At 43.6% G+C, this 27,455-nt stretch overlaps 1 protein-coding gene across 1 annotated transcript in view; it reads right to left on the reverse strand.

Moving 5' to 3' along the window:
* The window catches only part of n4bp3 (NEDD4 binding protein 3), a 53,870-nt gene extending 35,669 nt beyond the window's left edge, over positions 1 to 18,201 (reverse strand). Inside the window, exon 1 of the mRNA XM_084199521.1 lies at positions 18,042 to 18,201. The gene's annotated coding sequence lies outside the window, so the exon portion shown is untranslated. The remainder of the gene's footprint in view (positions 1 to 18,041) is intronic.
* Positions 18,202 to 27,455: the final 9,254 nt, after the last annotated feature.

Genomic DNA, 27,455 nt, shown 5'->3' on the forward strand with positions numbered 1-27,455 from the left:
AAATTCTATCTTTGCATGAGACATGGACGAATTAAGCAAACAAAAAACAAACACATTCTTGATGGATCCTTGTTCTATTTGATCATTGTGGTCCAGGCTGACTATGATCCAGTTTCTGTGGAATCCAACTGAATTATTGGACGCTAGAGAACAGTACTAATGAGACAGGGGGTTAGGCAGGGTGAAGGGCTCCATGACCAGGCTGGAATCATCTATTGATTATCTGACGGAGGTCACGCGTGAACACACATGGGACGGATGCACACAGACACTTATTGATTGATGGCATTTGTTAATTAACAACTATTAATAATGAGAGAGAGACAGACAGACAGACAGACAGACAGACAGACTCCCTCCCTCCCTCCCTCCCTCCCTCCCTCCCTCCCTCCCTCCCTCCCTCCCTCCCTCCCTCCCTGTATAGGAAAGGCTGTGCAACCACTGCAGAACCTGAGACAGAGCTGCATTTCCTGACAAAATATAAAACAATTAGAGAGTGTCATTTCCCAAACTTGAAACCCTTATTCAAGGTTTCAAAGACCTCTCTGATGAGAATAGGCTACCTGTCCTGTTGGGGGAGGACACATAGAGCTGTGGGTTGGCAGCGCACTACATTGCTGCCTGCCATAAGATGAGGGACAGTGTCTGACAGACCAACCAACCTGCACATATTGTTATTGTTCAGTGGTTATTTTGACCCTTGGTTATTGTTGTTACTTTTGTCCCGTTGACAATATTGATTATTATTATTTTAATTATGTTAATAAGGTAAATATCCAAAGTAAGCTTTGGCAATATGTACATTGTTACATTGTGCCAATAAAGCAAATTGAATTGAATTGAATTGAATTGAAGAGAGAGAGAGAGAGAGAGAGAGAGAGAGAGAGAGAGAGAGAGAGAGAGAGAGAGAGGAAGAGAGAGAGAGGAGAGAGAGAGAGAGAGAGAGAGAGAGAGAGAGAGGAGAGAGAGAGAGAGAGAGAGAGAGAGAGAGAGAGAGAGAGAGAGAGAGAGAGAGAGAGGAGAGAGAGAGAGAGAGAGAGATAGAGAGGGGAATTCAGTAAGAAATGACCACTGGTTCTAAGGCAACATTCCTGCTGTCTCACAGTTTAGAGGTATTAGAGGAAAGGGGACTATTCTGTTACAGCACAAACCAGTTTTCGGGCCAGACACACAGACTAGCCTACAGGTTGTAGGATCTCTGTAGAATGCCTCTGGAAGCCTCTGCAACACTACTGTTACTACATTAACCATTAACCACTCAGAAATGTAAGGAATGTGACTTTTTCCCTTCACCTATCACACCTCTCTAGCTACACAAACAAGCCAGGTCTACCTCTGAACTCCTGGGTGTGTTGAACTTGGCTTTACTGAGGTCTGCAGATATGGGAATAGTTTGCAAACACAATGTGATTGTGCTCCTCTTAATGTGACTACAGGACAAAACACAATCAATAAGAAACTAACAGATATGTTTGCCTTCCCACTATGCTGACCAGTAGGGGAGAATGGGGGGGTGGGGGCATATGTCCCTTTCAGTTAAAACAGCGGTTGGTGGTGTGTATCAACGGACAGGGAGACAAAGTGTGTGGTGAGTGAGGGGCACATGGATGGGTCTTGTTAAAACAAACCCTAATACCTTTAGGTTTTACAGGATGGCTTTAGGCCTACGCCTAATCACAGCTAAATAGGGCAGATGTGTAACAGCTACACACAGGGTGAACTCACAATACCTCAACACACACATACACAACATCTTTGCTTCTCAGGGGAACATGACTGAGATTGTCCTCGCTAGCAGACATAAAATGTCCCATAATTCCCCCCAACTGAATCAAAACAGCGAGCAGGAAGTCTCATCCCAGTCCCAGGTTAAGTTAATCAAGGAAGGGACAGGACAGGACAGAAAGAACAAACATCTCATGAACCTGAACAGAGCGATAAGTGTGAGAGAGAGAGAGAGAGAGAGAGAGAGAGAGAGAGAGAGAGAGAGAGAGAGAGAGAGAGAGAGAGAGAGAGAGAGAGAGAGAGAGAGAGAGAGAGAGAGGAGAGAGAGAGAGAGAGACCTATATCCCCCACTAGAATCCCCATACTTTAATGAAGACAGCTTCTCCATCCTGGAGGGGGAAATCAATCATTTCCAGGCCCAAGGACATGTACTAGTCTGTGGCGACCTAAATGCCAGAACTGGACAAGAACCTGACACTCTCAGCACACAGGGGGACAATCACTTACCTGGAGGTGACAGCATTCCCTCCCCCATATTTCCCCCTAGGCACAACTACGACAACATAACCAACAAAAAACGGGTCAAAACTCCTGCAGCTCTGTCGCACACTGGGTTTGTACATAGTCAATGGTAGGCTTCGAGGGGACTCCTACGGTAGGTACACCTATAGCTCATCTCTTGGCAGACTACTTTATCACTGACCTCAACCCAGAGTCTCTCAGAGCATTCACAGTCAGCCCACTGACACCCCTATCAGATCACAGCAGAATCACAGTCTACTTGAACAGAGCAATACTCAATCATGAGGCATCAAAGCTAAAGGAACTGAATAATATTAAGAAATACTATAGATGGAAGGAAACAACTAATTCAATCCCTTTTAGACTACTTACTGGACAAAGTGTTTCACTGTAATGGTGAAGGTGTAAACTTGGCAGTAGAAAACCTAAACAGTATATTTGACCTCTCAGCTTTCCTTTCAAATCTAAAAATGTCAAGCAGACAACCTAAGAAAATTAACAACAATGACAAATGGTTTGATGAAGAATGAAAAAACCTAAGAAACAAATTGAGAAACCTATCCAACAAAAAACATAGAGAACCAGAAAACCTAAGCCTTCACTATGGTGAATCACTAAAACAATACAGAAATACACTACGGAAAAAGAAGGAACAGCAGGTCAGAAATCAGCTCAATGTAATTGAAGAATACATAGAATCTAAATACAGTGAGGGAAAAAAGTATTTGATCCCCTGCTGATTTTGTATGTTTGCCCACTGACAAAGAAATGATCAGTCTATAATTTTAATGGTAGGTTTATTTGAACAGTGAGAGACAGAATAACAACAAAAAAATCCAGAAAAACGCATGTCAAAAATGTTATAAATTGATTTGCATTTTAATGAGGGAAATAAGTATTTGACCCCCTCTCAATCAGAAAGATTTCTGGCTCCCAGGTGTCTTTTATACAGGTAACGAGCTGAGATTAGGAGCACACTCTTAAAGGGAGTGCTCCTAATCTCAGCTTGTTACCTGTATAAAAGACACCTGTCCACAGAAGCAATCAATCAATCAGATTCCAAACTCTCCACCATGGCCAAGACCAAAGAGCTCTCCAAGGATGTCAGGGACAAGATTGTAGACCTACACAAGGCTGGAATGGGCTACAAGACCATCGCCAAGCAGCTTGGTGAGAAGGTGACAACAGTTGGTGCGATTATTCGCAAATGGAAGAAACACAAAAGAACTGTCAATCTCCCTCGGCCTGGGGCTCCATGCAAGATCTCACCTCGTGGAGTTGCAATGATCATGAGAACGGTGAGGAATCAGCCCAGAACTACACGGGAGGATCTTGTCAATGAGCTCAAGGCAGCTGGGACCATAGTCACCAAGAAAACAATTGGTAACACACTACGCTGTGAAGGACTGAAATCCTGCAGCGCCTGCAAGGTCCCCCGGCTTAAAAAAGCACATATACAGGGCCGTCTGAAGTTTGCCAATGAACATCTGAATCAACTGGGTGAAAGTGTTGTGGTCAGATGAGACCAAAATCGAACTCTTTGGCATCAACTCAACTCGCCGTGTTTGGAGGAGGAATGCTGCCTATGACCCCAAGAACACCATCCCCACCGTCAAACATGGAGGTGGAAACATTATGCTTTGGGGGTGTTTTTCTGCTAAGGGGACAGGACAACTTCACCGCATCAAAGGGACGATGGATGGGGCCATGTACCGTAAAATCTTGGGTGAGAACCTCCTTCCCTCAGCCAGGGCATTGAAAATGGGTCGTGGATGGGTATTCCAGCATGACAATGACCCAAAACACACGGCCAAGGCAACAAAGGAGTGGCTCAAGAAGAAGCACATTAAGGTCCTGGAGTGGCCTAGCCAGTCTCCAGACCTTAATCCCATAGAAAATCTGTGGAGGGAGCTGAAGGTTTGAGTTGCCAAACGTCAGCCTCGAAACCTTAATGACTTGTAGAAGATCTGCAAAGAGGAGTGGAACAAAATCCCTCCTGAGATGTGTGCAAACCTGGTGGCCAACTACAAGAAACGTCTGACCTCTGTGATTGCCAACAAGGGTTTTGCCACCAAGTACTAAGTCATGTTTTGAAGAGGGGTCAAATACTTATTTCCCTCATTAAATGTTGTTATTCTGTCTCTTACTGTTCAAATAAACCTATCATTAAAACTACTGACTGATCATGTCTTTGTCAGTGGGCAAACGTACAAAATCAGCAGGGGATCAAATACTTTTTTCCCTCACTGTACTTCTGTATATTGTTTAGGACAATTGGAAAACACTAAACAAACAACAAAACGAAGAGTTATCTATCCAAAGCGAAGATTTATGGATAAACCACATTTGACCCTATAACAAAGAACAAAAACATGTACATGATCAAATACAAATCAACTATTAAAGACTACCAGAACCCACTGGATTCTCCAATTACATTGAATGAACTACATTTACATTTTAGTAATTTAGCAGACGCTCTTATCCAGAGCGACTTACAGTTAGTGAGTGCATACATTATTTTATTTTTCATACTGGCCCCCCGTGGGAATCGAACCCACAACCCTGGCGTTGCAAACGCCATGCTCTACCAACTGAGCTACATCCCTGCCGGCCATTCCCTCCCCTACCCTGGACAACGCTGGGCCAATTGTGCGCCGCCCCATGGAAGACAGTGAATGCTCCTGAGAGGCCGAGTTACAGTTTTGACTTAAATCTACTTGATAATCTATGGCAAGAACTGAAAATGGTTGTCTAGCAATGATCAACAACCAACTTGACAGAGTTTGAAAATAATAATAGGCACATTTTGGACAATCCAGGTGTGGAAAGCTCTTAGAGACTTACCCAGAAAGACTCACAGCTGTAATCGCTGACAAAGGTGTTCCTACAAAGTATAAACTCAGGGGTGTATTTCATTTTCAATAAAGTAGCAAAGAAAATCTGAAAACATGTTTTCACTTTGTCATTATGGGGTATTGTGTGAGAAAAAGTAAGAAATAAAATAATCCAGGCTGCAACCCAACAAAATGTGGAATAAGTTAAGGGGTATGAATACTTTCTGAAGGCACTATATATATATATATATATATATATATATATATATATATATATATATATATATATATATACACATTATAGAATAATAGTGAAGACATCAACTATGAAATAACACATATGGAATCATGTAGTAACCAAAAAAGTGTTAAACAAACCAACATATATTTTAGATTTTAGATTCGTCGAAGTAGCCACCCTTTGCCTGGATGACAGCTTTGCACACTTGGAATTCTCTCAACCAGCTTCACATGGAATGCTTTCATTATAGCGCTGGATGGTTTTTGCGACTGCACTTGAAGAAACTTTAAAAGTTCTTGAAATGTTTCCTATTGACCGACCTTCATGTCTTAAAGTAATGATGGACTGTCGTATCTCTTTGCTTATTTGAGCTGTTCTTGCCATAATATGGAATTGGTCTTTTGCCAAATATGGCTATCTTCTGTATACCCCTCCTACCTTGTCACAACACAACTGATTGGCTCAAACGCATTAAGAAGGAAAGAAATTCTGCAAATTAACTTTTAAGGCGGCACACCTGTAAATTGAAATGCATTCCAGGTGACTACCTCATGAAGCTGGTTGAGAGAATGCCAAGAGTGTGCAAAGCTGTCATCAAGGCAAAGGGTGGCTATTTGAAGAATCTCAAATATAAAATGTATTTTGATTTGTTTAACACTTTTTTGGTTACTACATGATTCCATATGTGTTCTTTCATAGTTTTGATGTCTTCACTATTATTCTACAATGTAGAAAATAGTAAAAATAAAGAAAAACCCTTGAATGAGTAGGTGTTCTAAAACTTTTGACCGGTAGTATGTGTATATATTATATATATATATATATATATATATATATATATATATATATATATATATATATATATATATATATACACACACACACACACACACACACACACACACAGTGCATTCGGAAAGTATTCAGACCCCTTCCCCCTGACTTCTTTTTAGACAGATTAAATAAAACAGGGTTGGGCGAATAACTTCAAACATTTTGTTCATAAGCCTACTAATACATTCATTCATTAAAAGAAATTGCACATACAGTTGAAGTCAGAAGTTTACATACACCTTAGCCAAATACATTTAAACTCTTTTTTTCACAATTCCTGACATTTAATCCTAGTAAAAATGCCCTGTCTTAGGTCAGTTAGGATCACCACTTTATTTTAAGAATGTGAAATGTCAGAATAATAGTAGAGAGAATTATTTATTTCAGCTTTTATTTATTTATTCACATTCCCAGTGGGTCAGAAGTTTACATACACTCAATTAGTATTTGATAGCATTGCCTTAATATTGTTTAACTTGGGTCAAACGTTTCGGGTAGCCTTCCACAAGCTTCCCACAATAAGTTGGGTGAATTTTGGCCCATTCCTTCTGACAGAGCTGGTGTAACTGAGTCAGGTTTGTAGGCCTCCTTGCTCACACACGCCTTTTCAGTTCTGCCCACACATTTTCTATAGGATTGAGGTCAGTGCTTTGTGATGGCCACTCCAATACCTTGACTTTGTTGTCCTTAAGCCATTTTGCCACAACTTTGGAAGTATGCTTGGGGTCATTGTCCATTTGGAAGACCCAAGCTTTAACTTCCTGACTGATGTCTTGAGATGTTGCTTCAATCAAAAATTTCTGAGGTCTTGACTGATTTCTTGTGATTTTCCCATGATGTCAAGCAAAGAGGCACTGAGTTTGAATTTTTTTTAGAAATTCTGAACTGTTGTTTGTCGGCAGCACAGGAAATCTTTCCATCGATTGGAGGAGTATTAGGCTATAGTGATCGGCACCAACAGCCTATGTAAAGTCTTTTTCGATATGAAAGGCAGAGGGAAATATGTGACCCACCACCTAGATTCGGTCCTATGTAGCAAAATTTGAAATGTTTTTATTTATTTTTAAATCCTCAGCGTCAATATTACACTGAACAAAAATATAAAGGCAACATGGATCAATTTAAAAGATTTTACTAAGTTACAGTTCATATAAGGAAATCCGTCAATTAAAATAAATAAATTAGGCCCTAATCTATGGATTTCACATGACTGGGTAGGGGCGCAGCCATGGGTGGGCCTGGGAGGGCCACTGGGGGATCCTGGCCCAGCCATTCAGAATGAGTTTTTCCCCACAAAAGGGCTTTATTACAGACAGAAATACTCCTCAGTTTCATCAGCTGTCCAGGTGACTGGTCTCAGACGATTCCGCAGGTGACAAAGCCGGATGTGGAGGTCCTGGCCTGGCCTGGTTACACATTGTAGGTAGTTGTGAGGCCAGTTGGACGTACTGCCAAGTTCTCTAAAACAACGTTGGAGGCGGCTTATGGTAGAGAAATGAACATTCAATTGCACGCTCCTTCAAAACGTACATTTTACAGACGCTCTTATCCAGAGTGAATTACAGTTAGTGAGTGCATACATTTTCCATACAGTTTTTTCATACTGTCCCCCCGTGGGAATCGAACCCACAACCCTGGCGTTGCAAGCACCATGCTCTACCAACTGAGCTACAGGAGGCCTACAAGACATTTGTGGCATTGTGTTGTGTGACAAAACTGCACATCATGCTGTTTAATCAACTTCTTGATATGCCACACCTGTCAGGTGGATGGATTATCTTGGCAAATGAGAAATGCTCACTAACAGGGATGTAAACTAATTTGTGAACAAAAGGAGAGAAATAAGCTGTCTTTGCGTATGGAAAAGTTCAGGGATCTTTTATTTCAGCTCATGAAACATGGGACCAACACTTTACATGTTGTGTTTATATTTTTGTTCTGTATATACAAAACAACAACACAACACAGCAGGAGAGAGAGAGAGAGGTTCCCACTGAGCTATATAAGGAAACAATAATACCCTGGCATTTACAGAGGGATGGTTTGACTCCTGGCCTTTTGTACTACAATACTACAGTACGTTAGACTAAATTCTGTGGATAACAGCAGCCTGGTTTATATAACACACACACACACACAGGGTGGGTGCTCCCAATTCCTCTCAGGGGAAGATAAACAATCTGACAGAAACCAACGTGATGAGAAAACAACAGTACGACCTTGTCTAAACTAGACATATTATAATACTGTATCTTGTGAAGGACAAAACTGGTAGCCTAAGGCTATTTCTGCTGAGCTAACTATGCATGACCATAGACGTAGGCCTACTGTATCTTATGAGGGACAAAACTGGTACGTTTAGGTTTATTACAGCTTACCATAAGTGAGCGCAGGACAATAACAGACCCCATAACGACTAGCCAGACTTAGAGACTGATTGAGTGACAGACTATTTCAGTCCATCCTGTGTGTTGGTGGCATTTAAAAGACAAAGACCACAGTATGGGGTCCCGGTCCGCCCCTCCCTCCCACACCCTGTGACCTTTAATCCTTGTAAAGGTCAGGGGTCGATGCCTGTTCCGTGAGGATAAGACTATTGTTCCACTGCCTCGTTGTCACATGTTCAGACAAACATACTTGAGAGGACACTGGGAACACAGTCTGGGTAACTGGGTCAAGACAGAGACAGAGGGCAATGCCATGCAAGTCTATTTTACTTCAAAATTATATGGGAAAAAATGTAGCTGCAAGCAGCCATGCCGGGGTCCAAGCTTTGGCTTAATAGCGCCACCATCAGGACACATTGGACACATCGCCCTAGGATGAGCTACTTCTGTACTCCTTACCACGCTTGCCAAATATCAGAACTCAACATCAAACAGATCATGCAATATGCTTTTGATGTATTCAGGACCATTTTCAATGATGTTGACTACTTTAAAGTCTTCTTCTCCAGAACCTTCTGGAAACAAAGCTCGTATTATAAGCAGGATGTGATCCACCCAAATCATTTGGGTTCCTGGATTCTTTCACAGCATTATAAGGCTGCGTTGAGACAATGACTTATCAATTATCCAAGCCCAGCTCAGCTAATCCCTAACATTGTGACGCAGAGTTGTCATAATGCTTCAGCAAATGTACATTATCCCAGGGGCGTTGGAAGACACAATGTAAGTTACCCAATTGATGTCCTTCTTACTACCCTGAATGCCTCTGCTGATCCTACAGCTATTGTATGCAGTAATCATATGCCTATGAACCAGAGTTATACTGTTAGCACTGAGGTGGTGTGCGCTAGCAGGAAGTCCACTGTGGGCAGCTCACCCTGCACTAACATAAATAATCCGACCATGTCTACCTCTGTTAAGCTTCCCAGTAAAGCAAGAAAAACAATCAAGCATCCAAAGAAAGTGTTAAAAATAGCCCACGTTAACATATGTAGTTTAAGAAACAAGGTTCCTGAAATCATTAATTCCCTAATAACAGATGGCATTCAAATCTCTGAAACTCACTTAGATAATACCTTTGATGATACAGTGGTAGCAATACATGGTTATAACATTTACAGAAAAGACAGAAATGCCAATGGTGGAGGTGTTGCTGTTTATATTCAGAACCACATTCTTATAAAGCTTAGAGAGGATCCCATGTTAAATACTGTTGAAGTAATATGGCTACAGGTTCATCTGCCTCACCAAGAGCCCATTCTTGTGGGAAGCTGCTATAGACCACCAAGTGCTAACAGTCAGTATCTGGATAACATGTGTGAAATGCTTGATAATGTATGTGATATCAATAGAGAGGTATATTTTCTAGGTGATTTTAAATATTGACTGGCTTTCATCAAGCTGCCTACTCAAGAGAGAGCTTCAAACTGTAACCAGTGCCTGCAACCTGGTTCAGGTTATCAGTCAACCTACCAGGGTAGTTACAAACAGCACAGGAATGAAATCATCAACATGTATTGATCACATCTTTACTAATGCTGCAGAAATTTGTTTGAAAGCAGTATCCAAATCCATCGGATGTAGTGATCACAATATAGTAGCCATATCTAGGAAAACCAAAGTTCCAAAGGCTGGGCCTAATATAGTGTATAAGAGATCATACAATACGTTTTGTACTGATTCCTATGTTGTTGATGTAAAGAATATTTGTTGGTTGGTGGTGTGTAATGACAAGCAACCAGACGCTGCACTTGACACATTTATGAAATTGCTTATTCCAGTTACCAATAAGTACGCACCCATTACGAAAATTACTGTAAAAACTGTTAAATGACGAATTGAAAAATTGTATGTATGATGAGGCAAAATAAATGGCAAAATAGGTCTGGCTGTACAACTGATTGGCAAACGTACTGCAAATTGAGAAATCCTGTGACTAAACTGAATAAAAAGAAGAAGAAACTACACTATGAAACAAAGATACATGACATAAAGAATGATAGTAAAAAGCTTTGGAGTACCTTAAATGAAATTTTGGGCAAAAAGGCAAACTCCACTCCATAATTCATTGAATCAGATGGCTCATTCATCACGAAACCCACTGATATTGACAACTACTTTAATGATTTTTTCATTGGCAAGATTTGCAAACTTAGGCATGACATGCCAGCAACAAACACTGACACTACACATCCAAGTATATCTGACCAAATTATGAAAGACAAGCATTATCCCTTTACCACCATGGCAGGTTGCACCCTCCTAGGCCTTACCATCTCATGGAAATGTGCATCTTTTCACCAAATATTGGCAGAATTGGAATAATAATAATCAAAGCCAACAAATAAAATAGGGTTTCACCCACCCTTGCTGCTTGAACCCCTAATTATAACGACATAATATTAGAAACCTCATGAAGCAGTTTTTAGGTAGGGGTGTAACGGGTATTCAAACCACAAAAGGTTCCTTGTGCAGCTGCAACTGAGCAGCACAGCAATGATTAACAATAAGTAGAAAGGCATTTCATTGTACTTTGTGCATGTGACATTAAAACTTGAAAACTGAGTGTGTGCCCTGTATCAGAGACTCAAAAGTCAACTCAAGCTTGTTTTCCAAGTCACTACCAAGAAGTGGTACATTCAGTATTAACACCAATAGGCAGGTCACAGCGACAGACGGGTCTCTCAGAGGGCTAAAGGCCCTCTAGTGAAAGCTGTTTAATCTCCTCACAGAGTCACCGAGCAGGACAATACTGTCCCTGGACCTGACACACACACACAGTTACTGTACTGCCTGTCTATGGAATACTAATGGCCAGGGACGAGAGAGAGAGAGAGAGAGAGAGAGAGAGAGAGAGAGAGAGAGAGAAGAGAGAGAGACAGAGAGAGAGAGAGAGAGAGAGAGACAGAGAGAGAGAGAGAGTGAGAGACAGGGAGAGAGACAGAGAGAGAGAGAGAGAGAGAGGATAAAAAAATTAGAACACTATCCAACCAAAAGCACAGAGACCCAAATAATGGTGAATTACACCTTCATTACTGTGAGACTTTAAAACTCTATAAACGTACACTCAGAACCAATAAAGCACAGTACAACAGCAAGCAGCTGACCCTAATTGAGGAGTCCATAAACACAAACAACCTCTGGCAAAATGTGAAAAACCTAAAAAAAATCTAAACAAGAGGAATTAGCGATACAAAATGGTGACATATGGACAACCCATTTTAAAACACTCTACAACACCGTTCAAATTGACACAAACGCAGAACAATGCCAAATTCATGAGAAGTTGAATGGATTAGAAAAAACTATAAAGGACAATCAAAATCCATTAGACTCCCCAATTACTGGCAGGAAGCTCTATAAGAAACTTCAGGCCCTCAAATTTAAAAAAGCATGCAGACCAGATGGCATCCTAAATGAGATGCTCAAATTCACTAGTGCAAAATGTCAATTGGCTATTTTAAAACTGTTTAATTTGATCCTGAGTGTAGGTTATTTCCCTGACATCTGGAATCAAGGACTCATAACCCCAATCTTTAAGAACGGAGACAAATTTGACCCTAACAATTAGAGAGGCTTTTGTGTGAACAGTAACCTTGGGAAGGTTTTCTGTAGTATTATAAATGTAAGAGTTCTAAACTTCCTTAATAAGCACAATGTCTTGAGTAAAAGCCAAATTGGATTTATACCAAAACATTGCACGACCGATCATATTTACATCCTACACACCCTGAAAGATAAACATGCCCACCAAAATAATACCAAAATGTATGCTTGCTTTATCGACTTCCAAAAAGCTTTTGATTCTATTTGGCATACAGGAGTGTTCTACAAAGTTATTGAAAGTGGTGTAGGGGGTAAAGCAATACATAAAGCAGGGGTGTCAAAGTCAAATGGACGGAGGGCCAAATAAAACATTTAGCTACAAGCCGAGGGCCGGACTGTTCGAATGTTCATTGAAAAATTTTTAAATGACGCATATAGTCTAGTGAACCTAATTGAACCTACTGAAAACCTAACAAATATATTCCAATATGATCAGATAAATAAAGCAATATTTTCTTATGGCTCTGTCAGTAATCTTTAATTTTCAACAGACACAAAAGACAAATTTCCTTTATATAAAAATCCCCATAACATGAACATTAAATGAAAGAAACCGGTATTCAAGGCACCATCAGTAGCCTATATTTTCTATTTTAGCAAAAGTGGGCTAAATTTACTTCAAAGAAAAAAACAATAATAGCAATTTTCTATCATCCACTCAACTGAAATATTTTTAAAATATAATTGGATTGAAATACAATAAAATAAAGTGCAAAAATCTATTAATCAAAAACAACACTTTGTTTAAGGAGAAGTAACATGCAGTGAAAACAAATATTAAACTTTAACTTTTAAACTTGAACTGAGTAAAAACTCTAAATATGTGATTGCACAGTAATGTTCACTTGTTTGAGGTTGAGGGTGATACTTGGTGGTGTCCCATCTTTTCCACAAGTTCATCAATGTTCGGGGTAAGGCTCTGAGCTGAGGAAATCCTCAGAATTGAGTGGAGGTGTTCAGCAGTAAGTCGACTTCTGTGTGATGTTTTGTTCAGGTTCATCAAAGAAAACAGTTGTTCACACAGGTATGTGCTGCCAAACATAGACAACGTTTGAGCAGCCTGGATGCGCAGCTGGGGCATTGTGTCGGGGAGGAAACGGGCGAACTCCGCAGCACCCACTGCCGCATATTTTGCCCTCAGTGCATCATTGCATTGGAGGTCAATCAACTCCATTTGGAGGTTTGGTGGTGAGCTTTCCACGTCAACAGCAAATGGGTTACCGAGCAGTTCCAACCTGCTTTTTTGTGCTTCAAAGTCAGCAAATCGGCGTCGAAAGTCAGCGGCAAGCATACCTATTTTATCAGCCAACTGTGCGCTCGGGAACGCACTGGTAGAGAGCTTCTCTTTCATGGTCTGGCAGCTGGGAAAGTGGCTCAAATTTTCTTTCCGCATCTGCGTCTCCCACAGAGTCAGTTTGGTTTTAAATGCCTTCACTGTACTGTACATATCAGAGATGACATGATCCCGACCCTGCAGCTGCAAGTTCATTGCATTCAGATGACTCGTAATGTCACACAGAAAAGCCATTTCACACAGAAACATTTCGTCTCGGAGTTGTGTTGTGTCTTTCCCTTTGCTGTCCAAGAACAGACAAATCTCCTCACGAAGCTCGAAACATCTTTGAAGCACCTTTCCCTGGCTTAGCCATCGCACCTCTGTGTGATAAGGCAAATCACCATGCTCCGTTTCTAACTCCGTCAGAAATGCCTTGAACTGGCGGTGATTCAAACCTTTGGCTCTGATAAAGTTAACTGTGCGCGTGATGATGCTCATTACATGCTCCATTTTCAAGGCTTTACCGCACAACGCTTCCTGGTGTATGATACAATGATAAGCTGTCAGCTCACCTGTCGCGTTTTCCTCTTGCATCTTTTCCCGTATCTTCGCCACCAGTCCGCTCCTGTGTTCACACATCGCAGGTGCTCCGTCGGTTGTCAAACCCACGAGTACTCTTTCAGTACCGCCACACTTTCTCCACACAGAAGACACACAGGTTTTCCAGCTACCTCCGTGAACATATACTCCGACTCCCACCTTGTTTGAAACCCCCGGTTCTCAGTGTCCACCTTCCGTTTTGCCATTTTTGATGGGTATCTGAAAGTTAATTTTACTGTGATGCTGACGACTGCTGTGCCAATAAATATTGAAATGAAGCAGCCTACTGCTCGGTGCGTCACCGTTGCATTGTGGGAAATGTAGTATTGGTGCGTGTAAAAGATCTGCGGGCTGCCGGCTTGCTGCGGTCTGCGGGCCGGTTCTAATAATAAATCAAGATCATCCCAGGGGCCGTAAAAAACCTTCTCGCGGGCCGGATGTGGCCCGCGGGCCTTGACTCTGACATATGTGACATAAAGCATCAAAATTGGCAAGAAAATAACAGAATTCTTTAACCAGGGGAGGGGCCTTCGCCAGGGTTGCAATCTGAGCCCTGCACTCTTCAATATTTACATCAACGAATTGGCCACTATTCTAGAAGATTAGAATAGTGGCCAATTCACCTGCCCCTGGTGTTAGTCTCCACAATTCAGAGGTTAAATGCCTGCTCTTTGCAGATGACCTATGCCTGCTGTGTAATGTTTACTGTTTATTTTTTATTGTTTATTTCACTTTTGTTTAATATCTATTTCACTTGCTTTGGCAATGTTAACATATGTTTCCCATGCCAATAAAGCTCTTTGAATGTTATTGAATTTAATTGAGAGAGAGACAGAGAGAGCGAGACAGAGAGAGAGCAGCAGTGATCTGACAGGGTGATTAGTGTGTTGATTAGCAGGCTGTCCTGACTCCTACCCTGAGAGTCAAGCCTTGTTAACGTAAAGTGAGTAACGTGGTATTGATACAACATCACACCACCACGCTACACACACACACAGACACACAGTAATACCACGGTCAGTCACACCACCACTAAACAGCTAGGCTCCACCATGTGGAGAGGAGAGGAGAGGAGAGGAGAGGAGAGGAGAGGAGAGGAGAGGAGAGGAGAGGAGAGGAGAGGAGAGGAGAGGAGAGGAGAGGAGAGGAGAGGAGAGGAGAGGAGAGGAGAGGAGAGGAGAGGAGAGGAGAGGAGAGGAGAGGGGCAGCCAGTGGTACTGCTGCGGTGCTGAGAGGGCTACTCTCTCCTTTTTCCTCATTGCAGGAGAAGGGAGGGGCATAGGGGCATATCAAGACTCCTTCCCTTACTTTGTTTTGGAACCTCTCTCTGTTGATCCTCCTAGCGGCACTGTGAGGGACAGGGAGATATCAGCCCTGGTCTCCTAGCAGCACTGTGAGATATCAGCCCTAGTCTCTCCTAGCAGCACTGTGAGGGACAGGGAGATATCAGCCCTGGTCTCTCCTAGCAGCACTGTGAGGGACAGGGAGATATCAGCCCTGGTCTCTCCTATCAGCACTGTGAGGGACAGGGAGATATCAGCCCTGGTCTCTCCTAGCAGCACTGTGAGGGACAGGGAGATATCAGCCCTGGTCTCTCCTAGCAGCAGTGTGAGGGACAGGAAGATATCAGCCCTGGTCTCTCATAGCAGCAGTGTGAGGGACAGGAAGATATCAGCCCTGGTCTCTCCTTGCAGCAGTGTGAGTGACAGGGAGATATCAGCCCTGGTCTCTCCTAGCTGTCTGAGGGACAGGGAGATATCAGCCCTGGCCGCTCCTAGCTGTCTGAGGGAAAGGGAGATATCAGCCCTGGCCGCTCCTAGCTATCTGAGGGACAGGGAGATATCAGCCCTGGTCTCTCCTAGCAGCACTGTGAGGGACAGGGAGATATCAGCCCTGGTCTCTCCTAGCAGCACTGTGAGGGACAGGGAGATATCAGCCCTGGTCTCTCCTAGCAGCACTGTGAGGGACAGGGAGATATCAGCCCTGGTCTCTCCTAGCAGCACTGTGAGGGACAGGGAGATATCAGCCCTGGTCTCTCCTAGCAGCACTGTGAGGGACAGGGAGATATCAGCCCTGGTCTCTCCTAGCAGCAGTGTGAGGGACAGGAAGATATCAGCCCTGGTCTCTCATAGCAGCAGTGTGAGGGACAGGAAGATATCAGCCCTGGTCTCTCCTTGCAGCAGTGTGAGTGACAGGGAGATATCAGCCCTGGTCTCTCCTAGCTGTCTGAGGGACAGGGAGATATCAGCCCTGGCCGCTCCTAGCTGTCTGAGGGAAAGGGAGATATCAGCCCTGGCCGCTCCTAGCTATCTGAGGGACAAGGAGATATCAGCCCTGGTCTCTCCTAGCTGTCTGAGGGACAGGGAGATATCAGCCCTGGTCTCTCCTAGCTGTCGCTCCTTAAATCTTCCCTCCCTGATAGCACTCTCGGGGGAAGCATTTCTGGAGGGTGACGAGTCCAACCAGAGACAGCACGTAGTTTGTCACTCCTCACCTGACAGTGTGTGTGTGTGTGTGTGTGTTCCATCAGTCAGCAGCGCTCACTCAGCCCTCTACTCCCAAGGCTCATTACCTGACCAGGCTTGTTGTCAATGAGAACCATGTTATCTTTACCCCTTCATCTAGCTATCTATCCAGTCAGGCCAAAGATCAATATATTCAGGTTCTGTCAACATTTTACATTTTTAGTCATTTAGCAGACGCTCTTATCCAGAGCGACTTACAGTTAGTCAGTGCATACATTTTTCATAAAGACATAGGATTGGCAGTTATCAATAGAAAACATAGCTTTGTGTGCCGTTTGAGGAGAGAGCGAGAGAGAGAGAGAGAGAGAGAGAGAGAGAGTATTGTGTGAGTGCAGTGTACACATTCTGCTTACACCGTTTGAAAAAGCCCTACTCAGACCTGAACTGGTCATTCAGTCTCTCACAGCCACACCCATTCTGACCCACTCCCACAATGCACCATGATTCCATAGGTCAAGGGGTCACAAGTAGCCTCTGGTCTCCACGACAACATCGTGGAAGTGGGGGGAAGACTGTGACAAACACTCTCTCTCTCTACCACCCACACATCCACAGTCTCCTGGCTGGAGTGGAAGCTCCAACCCAAACATTTACATCAGACCACATCAATGTCTGACTATGAACACTGCAGACTGCAGGGGCACCACAGACCACCTATAGCTGTCAGAGGAGATGGAACAAAAACACTAAGGCTGACACACACACACTTCCCCTGAGAGGAGTGTTGTTGTAGAGGTCAGGCTCAAATAAACTGCTTTTTGGACCATCAATAATACATTAAATGGAACCTATCTGGCAGAAATGCAACGTTTCTGCTTTTCTCGCATGATACGTGGACCATTAAAATTATAATGTATAAATTGCCATTTTCCAGTTGCCAATAATGTCAACGGTGCTTCAGGCGATCCGAGTCCACACAGCTGGAGAAACGTGGGCTGCACTTCGCTTCCTTCAGCTATTTTGGCAACAAAACCGGTCAGAATCCTGTAAAGTTGACAGGAAGACTGAGTAGGCTACAACTTAAGTAGGTGGTCCGACGCATTCCAGGCCCCGGCAGGGAGTTGTATATTAAGTTAAAAAACAGAATGGAGTAATCATGTAACTAACTGGTTATAAACTGCTGTGATTCGGCGATAGTTGCAAGACACTGGCGATTATCCTCGGTTGCGGTGTATTTAATATTTTATTGGCTAGGCTAAATTAATCGGCCCCGTGCATGTTCGCCAGGGACGTCGGTATGCGGGTAAAGTATCTGAAAAAACTTCTGTATAGTATTTCAATTAGCCGGTGATCTAACCTGTGTAAAAAAAAAAAAAACTCAGTTTGCAGAAGAACGTGAGTCAACATTTTTAGTGGTTGTGGGAGCAGCGTGAATTCTAGCTGCTGCTGCAGCAAGCGCAAGACAATAAAATAAAAATTGGCGCTTACCATCTTTTCTATGCAGATTCTTTCTCAGGCAATAGATGTTTCGTTTGGTAGCCAATCAACTGAATAGCTATAAAATCCGTTGTTTTGAGTTGGCATCTCTCGGGACTTTGCAGAGAAGACACATTTTCGCAATGGCAACTGCAGAATTAACCACTGCCTCTTGCTCGCTGTCTCTTTTCCCTCTCTGTGATTTGAACTGCGCTGCGCAGAGAGAGTGGTCAGTGAACAAAGGGGGAGGTTATAGGGAGGAGGGAGAGAATCGAACCCAACCTGTCCTGTGCCGGCGCTTGGCGTGTAGGAACACTGGCGCCACTTAGTGGTACAATCATGAGTTGACAGGCATTTGAGAGAGGCTCATCTCAACATACAATAACAGAATCAGAATCGGCTTTATTCGGCAAGTACATTAACATGCACCAGGAATTTGACCTGGTAAAATGGTGCTGCCACAATAAACAGAATATACAAGCAGAATATATTGACGATAAAGATAATATATAGACGGTCACGGAATATATATTTACACCAAGTACATTTACATGTAACAGGAATTAGCAACAAAAACAATCCTCAGGTGCAAGATGAAAATGGTAGTTTATGTAATTAGGTTCACTGACCACAAGATGGCACTGTTGCAGTAGACAAACACTAGGGTCATGGTGGTCTTGCGTAGCCGTACTTCCAAAATCACATTGTTGTCACGCCTCCTGGTTATGGTTCATGGCCACACCACTAGGGTTGGGGTCCACACAACACACAATTCAAAACTCATGGAGATCCTATAATTCACTATTCTATATGCTTTCTATGTAGTTCTCCCCTCCCCTGGTGGCCCTCACTGACACATTTGCACACACACGCACGTACACCAGAGGAGGCTGGTGGAAGGAGCTATAAGAGGTTGGGCTCATTGTAATGTCTGAAATGAAATACATTGAACTTTCCATATGTTTGATGTAGGATAATGTTCCATTTATTCCATTCCAGTCTTAACAATGAGCCCCTCCTCCTATAGCTCCATCCACCAGCCTCCTCTGATGCACACACAGTGTGTATCAGCGTAGCTGTGTGTGTTTTCAGGATGGAGCGTTTCTGGTGAGGGACAGTTCCAAGGCTCTTCTGAGCAGCTGTACACCCTCATGGTGCTGAACCAAGGCAAGGTCTACAACGTCCAGAAACGTCACCAAGGCAACACATACCACCTGGGCACCGGCCTCATGGGTATCGAGGTAAACAAACAGCCTCCTCTCTCTCTGCTCTGTCAACAAATTCACTCATAAACTAGTATTCTACGTTAATTTTTTTAAATATATTTTTTAAGGTATTTCATGATTTAATTGAACAGATAGTGAGAGAATGACAGTAGGAAAATATAGAGGTTGTGTCCCATTAGATTCAAACCTTCCTAGACTGATGGAGGCTGCGTCATTACCACTAGACCAGACAGGGGAATTCAAGGCTTTTCTACTTAGCATACCAATGCAATTCAACGTTGGTCATCTAGTTAGCAGGCACTTTTATCTCAAGCGGCTTACAGTTTACAGATCTGGGCCTCAGGCTGTAGGGTTTATTGGCTGTGCCAGGAGAAGCACCACCCACTTGTTGACTTGATGCCTTAACACATCATAAACTAACCAATGGTTCTTTCCCTTCTCTGCTGCTGCTGCTGCTGTGTCGCTGATGCAGAGTTTCCCAGGAGTGAAGGAGATGATAGACCACTACACACACACACCTCTGCTGCTCATAGACATGGAGATAGGAACTGGAGCACAGAGCCAGTGCTGCCTGCTGCACCCTGCAACACTCTGACCATAACCAGCAACACAGTGTGTGTGTGTGTGTGTGTGTGTGTGTGTGTGTGTGTGTGTGTGTGTGTGTGTGTATGTGTGTGTGTGTGTGTGTGTGTGTGTGTGTGTGTGTGTGTGTGTGTGTGTGTGTGTGTATGTGTGTGTGTGTGTGTGTGTGTGTATGTGTGTGTGTGTCTCCTCCCTCACTCCTCAGCGTGAGGTCCAGTCTTGGGCCAGGTCACCCCCTGTTCCACTCTATTCAGAGAGGCCATCTTGTCTGGGTGGCTGAAGCACACGATCAGGTCACACTGTCTCAGCTGGATCCACACTGTGAGGCACAACAGAAAAATAAAATAAAATATATCCCTGTACAAACAAAATCCAATCCAATACGAAAGGAGAGCTGAATTATTTTCTTCTTATAGGAAACAAACAAGAAACCCCATAAGAAAATCAAGAGGAGAAATGTCTATCTGTTCATTATTTATAATAAGATACAGATGTTATGATAATGTTAATCTCTCAGATGTCATATTATTGTTGTGTCGCAGGGATGTCAGTGTGTGTGTCTCTCTCTCTCTCTCTCTCTCTGATCAAAGCTCCTCATTTTCCCTCTGGGCTGGAGCCTTGGCTGATACGTTGTCTAGTCAGATAGGAAGGATTACTACAGACTGACTGTTGATTCCCAAATGGCACCCTATTCCCTGTCTAGTGCACTACTTTTGACCAGGGTCCATATGACTCTGTATGTAAGGAATATGGTGCCTTTTGGGACACAACCTGACTGTTGTAGTGCTGAATGCTTGTTTGCCCACTAACCGTCTCCCTTGGCAGAGACAAGACACAGCTTCATATCTTCACATCAAATCATCTCATAATGAGACTTCCTGTAATAGCCTACACACATCTCCCCATATCTAACACATCAACTGGGGGCCTATCCTACCCAAAGGCCATCCATAAACCACATTCTGAGATGTTGAACATCTGAACATCATGGCTGAATTGCACGGCGGTTCGTTGGCTAGCGGGTCGAAATGCTATTTTGGATGCGTTGGAGGAAGATCGCATTTCAGAGCTAACGCAACAGTTACATCACTCAATTTGCATAGTATCTACAAATTGGAACGCTGATTGAGTCCCAAATGACACCCTATTCCCATAGTGCACTACTTTTTACCAGAGCCCTACAGACATACGTACATGCCAGTCTGTCCAGACACTCAGACATGGAGTCCAGACCCTTCAGAATGTGGTCCAGATCAGTAGTCACCCTGTTCTGTCCTCCTCTCTCTTCTCTCCATCTGAAACACCACAGACAGTCAACTAGATGACATAGCTGTACTGACTGAATGTAATGTCAACCTGCATGGCCACTGATTCACATTGAAATCCATACAGTAGCCTGGTATATTCATCTCTCACATTCATTGACATAGGCCTACTACTCTGAACAATTCAACTGTGAAGTAGAAAGTGGACAGTACCATGACTGCTGGGGGTAGGACTGGGATGTGACTATCAAGACGTAGAATGTCAACACGTGTATGCACATTTTACCAACCGCTTTTGGCATCCCAATAAACAAGCCAACGATCAATATTCTCATTAAAGCTTTTTATAAAACATTTGACAAACAGGCAAACCACTCATTAATAACAATCACAAGAACACTAGAGTGCCTTGAACACCCTGTCCAGAGATGTATCATACACAGTCTATAACAGGTACTTAACACACAACCACAATCTGTTACAACAGCATCATACAACAGCATCATACAGCAGCACCATACAGCAGCACCATACAGCAGCACCATACAACAGCACCATACAACAGTCTGCTGCTCAGCTTAGACAGCATGCACTGTGGGGCAGGATACATCTATTTCTATCACCAGTGGATTCTGCTTCTGTCAGAGAGAGAGAGAGAGAGACTGCTGCTGCACATATGAGACTCTAGTCTATTGTACATTAAACTGCAACAACGTTGTAGACAAGCATACAGAGCACGGGCTACTAGCTTTGGATTAAGGTCAGAACAGCAGACAATCCTAGTGAATCATGCATCTCTGTTAGTGGGGTGGAGGTGGTATCCATCCACTGGTCTAGGTCACTCCTCCATCCACTTCCACTTCCCCATCCCCTGGTCCTTTCCCAGTCCCTGTCCCTGGTTCGGCTCCTGTTCCCCAGGGTAGCCACAGATGACAGCCCTGCAGTGGAGGAACTCTTCCTCCAGCCTCTGTAGGGAGTCCCCCAGATCAGGACTGGTCCACTGCAACACCATGTCATAGGCCATCCATGTCAGCTGCACTGGGAAACCACAAGGGAGACAAGAGGGACAGGGCTGTCAGTGTCAGAAGTGGGCTGTACTGAGTATGATTTAAAACACAAGGCAGAATTGTAAAATGAATTACACACACCCATTAACTTTTTAAAATGCAATATTAAAGGGTGGGTAGTAAATGGACAATAGGGCGATAGGGAGTTAGGGTTTAATTTTCCTTAATCCTTTCTGAAAATAACAGCTTTAGCTACCTACGTCATCATACAGAAAACCTAGATGTAAAATGATTCGAAAAGTACACAGCCTACAACATTCAAATGGTAGAGATTACCATAATAAGACAACATAACTGATAGATTTTCTACGTCTTCAATCATTCTCTCTAAACCCTTGCTCAACTCCATTATCTCTACTCCACTGTCCTTTTGATGGTCGCCGGATGAAGCCGGAGAATAGGCCATCTATAAACGCGCGATATTTATATGAAAATTCGAATCCCAAATGAATAGCCTACCAAAACCAACCAGAATTTAAGCACACTGAAAATGTTTAATGAACGTACCATAATCATAATGGATAAACAGCTAAGTAAGTACAATGCAAGGACGTGCTTAAGCTTAAGTTAATAAACTTCAAAACTGTTTTGTTTTGATGACTTTGATTGACAGGTGTAGGTTAGCAGCTAGCTCACCTTAGTTCAGTTGGCTGGCAAGGCTAACCGTTGCAAAAATGTATCCGAAGTAAACAAATGGTAGTCAGTGAACTTGTCAAGCTTGGATACAATAACCAACTTTAGAGTACTGTACTTCAATTAAATAGGTACCTTCTTATTTATAAATATTTACAAGTGAACTAAATACTTACGATAAGCTCTAACGTTATATTGATCGGATCGTTATCTAGCGGTCTCTTCCTGTTATCTTGGTTGTTTGTTAGAGAAACTGCGCACTGCAAACTTGCTGCCTCGTGCCACGGGAAACAATGTAGCTTGTATGGAAGACTGAAACATTGTTGCAAATTCACAAAACGCTTTCTTGAGATTTGATACATTGATGCATTCATCGTTTCAATTTCATATTTTCGCGCGTCTTCATTCTTGCTGCATAGTGACGAAAGTGAAGTGAGGAACGGGAGGAGGGACGTCTGTAAACTACACTCGGACTGTGACCCCTTTGGTCACTTTATTTGTCTTATGATCAGTTACAATGACATTACGCTCATTATTGTAAACTTATACGGGTACAACACCAAGCATGAGAATGATGAGTTGCTTGAATCTGTAGAGAAACATATACTTAATTGGTTATCGAAATTTCCCAATTCGTTATTATTGATAGAAGGGCACTTTAACATTACAATAGATAATTCATCTGATAGATGGCCCCCAGGTAGGCCAACTAATCAGAATTTGTGTTTAATTATTTTTATGGAAAAGTTGTATCTTACTGATATATGGAGAGAGAGGTTTCCGGCCGACAGATCATTCACTTGGAGTGACAAAACAGGTTCCAGGCAGTCCAGAATAGATTTTTGGTTGATGTGGAAATGTATTGAAAGTGAGTGTGTTACTACAAATATTTATACTACTCCCCTCACAGAATATAGGGCCATTCACATTGATGTCAAAATATTTACACCTAATATTAACCTTGGTAGAGCATCCTACTGGAAGCTAAATAGCTCCTTATTAGATAATGATATAGTTAAGTTTGAGGTTAAAGGTCTGCTCTCACACGTTTGGGAAAGGGCTTGTGAAGATCAATCAAATGTATTTATATCAGCAGATGTAAAAAGAACTGGGAGCTCTTTAAATTTGAGCCAAATACCTTAGAAAATATGGTAATACTCTTCCTAAGGCCAGAAGAGCTGAGGAGGAAAAGGTGATCATTAAGATAACTTCCCTTTCTCAGAGGTCCACAGCCGGCCTCTCTGGGGAGGAGCAGATGGAACTGATTGAGTTACAAAATAAACTGGATAGTATACAGTACCTGTCAAAAGTGTGGACACACCTACTCATTCCAGGGTTTTTCTTTATTTTTACATTGTAGAATAATGGTGAAGACATCAAAACTATGAAATAACACATATGGAATCAAATAGTTACCAAATAAATATATTATATATTTGAGATTCTTCAAAGTAGCCACCCTTTGCCTCGATGACAGCTTTGCACACTCTTGGCATTCTCTCATCCAGCTTCATGAGGTAGTCACCTGGAATGCATTTCAATTAACAGGTGTGCCTTGTTAAAAGTTAATTTGTGGAATTTCGTTCCTTCTTAATGCGTTTGAGCCAATCAGTTGTGTTGTGACAAGGTAGGGTTGGTATACAGAAGGTAGCCCTATTTGGTAAAAGACCAAGTCCATATTATGGCAAGAACAGCTCAAGTAAGCAAAAGAGAAACGAAAGTCCATCATTACTTTAAGACATGAAGGTCAGTCAATCTGGAACATTTCAAGAACTTTGAACGTTTCTTCAAGTGCAATCGCAAAAACCATCAAGTGCTATGATAAAACTGGCTCTCATGAGGACCGCCACAGGAAAGGAAGACCTCTGCTGCAGAAGACAAGTTCATCAGGGTTACCAGCCTCAGAAATCGGCAATTAACTGCACCTCAGATCGCAGCCCAAATAAATGCTTCACAGAGTTAAAGTAACAGACACATCTCAACATCAACTGTTCAGAGGAGACTGCGGGAATCATGCCTTCATGGTCGAATTGCTGCAAAGAAACCACCACTAAAGGACACCAATAAGAAGAAGAGACTTGCTTGGGCCAAGAAACATGAGCAATGGACATTAGACCGGTGGAAATCTGTCCTTTGGTCTGATGTGTCCTAATTTGAGATTTTTGGTTCCAACCGCCGTGTCTTTGTGAGACGCAGAGTAGGTGAACGGATGACCTCCGCATGTGTGGTTCCCACCGTGAAGCATGGAGGAGGAGGTGGTGGGATGGTGCTTTGCTGGTGACACTGTCAGTGATTTATTTAGAATTCAAGGCACACTTAACCAGCATGGCTACCACAGCATTCTGCAGTGATACGCCATCCCATCTGGTTTGCGCTTAGTGGGACTATCATTTGGTTTTCAATAGGACAATGACCCAAAACACACCTCCAGGCTGTGTAAGGGCTATTTGACCAAGAAGGAGAGTGATGGAGTGCTGCGTCAGATGACCTGGATATCCACAATCCCCTGGATACCCCCCCCCCCCCCCCCCAAGGGAGGCTCCTGATGACCAAACGGCACCGGAGGGTGGAGTGGGTGGGCGGGGGAGCAGAGGTGGCCGCAGGCTGGTTCGACACGGTCGTGGACTGACCCGACGTTCTGCATCGAGGCTGATGTCCGGTGGGTTTGTTCGGGGGTCGATCCCGAGGTCGGGGAGCAGGACGATATGGTGGAATGCCTGAATCATCTCTGGGTCGAGGATGTCCTGGTCGGGGACCCAGGACCGGGCTTCAGGCCCATAACTTTCCCAGTCCACAAGATAGTGGATGTGACTTCTCAGGAGTTTGGAATCAAGGATGGCCTGAATGGCGTAGGCAGGTTCCCCTCCGACATCCAACTGCGGGTTGAGACTGGAGGATGAAGAGGACTGTAGGTGACCGGTTTTAACAGAGACACAAGGAAGGACGAGGAGATTTTATACTGACGGGGTAACTGGAAGCAGTATGTGACAGGGTTAATGCGATTATCTTGAAGGGACCAATGAAGCGAGGACAGAACTTTTTGCAGGGGAGGCGGAGCCAGATGGCTCTGGTAGAGAGCCACACATGCTGTCCGGGGTGAAAGAGTGGCGTAGGTCGGCGGCGTCTGTCGTTAAAGCATTTCTGGGTATTAGAGGCTTCCTGCAGATGCCGGTGAGTGGTTTTCCATACCCGCTCACTACGACGAAACCAGTCGTCGACAGCTGGGACAGTACCAGGCTCCGCCTCCCAAGGAAACATGGGGGGTTGGTAACCAAGGACACACTGAAAGGAGGTAAGGCGAAGGGATGAATGCATGAGTGAGTTCTGAGCGTATTCGGCCCAGGCCATATACAGACTCCAGTCGTGCGGAGAGGCAGAACATTGGTACTTCCCTATTTCTTGGTTCAGGCGTTCCGTCTGCCCATTGGTCTGGGGATGGTACCCGGAGGAGAGGCTGAGGGCGACACCCAGTCGGTCACTGAAGGCTCGCCACACCCGGGAGACAAAGTGGGGCCCGCGGTCAGAGACGATGTCCTCCGGAATCCCATACAGATGGAACACCTGCTGGAACATACACTCAGCCAATTCCATTGGGTTAGGTAAATGAGGACGAGGAACCAGACGACACATTTTTGAAAAACAGTCTACTATGAGAAGGATGGTGGTGTTACCAGAGGATTCAGGAAGGTCTGTGATGAAGTCAACAGCTATGTGGGACCAGGGTCTGTGAGGGATTGGCAAAGGTTGAAGCTTACCGGAAGGGAGATGACAAGGGCTTTTGGTTTGGGCGCAGATTGGACAGGAGAGTACGCAATCCCTGACGTCGGACGCCAGTGAGGACCACCAGAATTTACGGGCTAGAAGTTTGGTGGTTCGTGTAATGCCCGGATGTCCTGACCCCAAGGACGTGTGACACCATTGCATCAGTTGGGGTCTAACAGCTGCTGGTATGTAACTCTTCCCAGCTGGTGTCTCAGGAGCAGCCGGGTCTGAGGTTAGGGCTTCTTGTATGGCAGAGTGAACCTCCCACTGTACCAGTCCCATAATGCAAGAGGAAGGAAGAATGGGTGTAGGGTCTGAGTTACTGGTTGGAAGGTCAAACTGGCAGGAGAGAGCATGAGCTTTTATGTTTTTCTTTCCAGGGATGTAAGTAACATGAAAATGGAAGTGTGTGAAGAAGAGAGCCCAGCGGGCTTGTCTGGAGTTTAACTTCTTGGCCCCTCTGATATATTCCAGATTATGGTGATCTGTTAGGACGAGAAAGGGATGTTGTGCGCCATCCAACCAGTGGCGCCACTCCTCGAGGGCCAGCTTGATGGAGAGAGTATGGCTCTTACTCCTACTTCGGAGGCATCCACCTCCAGGGTGAAAGGAAGGGACGGATCAGGTTGGTGAAGGACAGGATCTGAGGTGAAGAGGCGTATCAAGATGTTGTAAGCTGTAACGTCATTCAGGGAACGGTAATAATACATGGACGAAGACCACCGTCCTTTTTTCCAACTAAGAAGAAGCTGGACGCAGCCGGAGAATAAGAAGTACGAATGAAACCGTTTGAGTGCTTCATCAATGTAGTTCTCCATTGCCTCATTTTCCGGGATAGATAGGGGGTAAACACGGCCCTTCGGTGGGGACACTCCAGGGAGTAAGTCAATA

Source organism: Coregonus lavaretus, assembly GCF_964263955.1.
Source record: "Coregonus lavaretus genome assembly, contig: HAP1_SCAFFOLD_324, whole genome shotgun sequence".
In the NCBI taxonomy this organism is placed as follows: Eukaryota; Metazoa; Chordata; class Actinopteri; order Salmoniformes; family Salmonidae; genus Coregonus; species Coregonus lavaretus.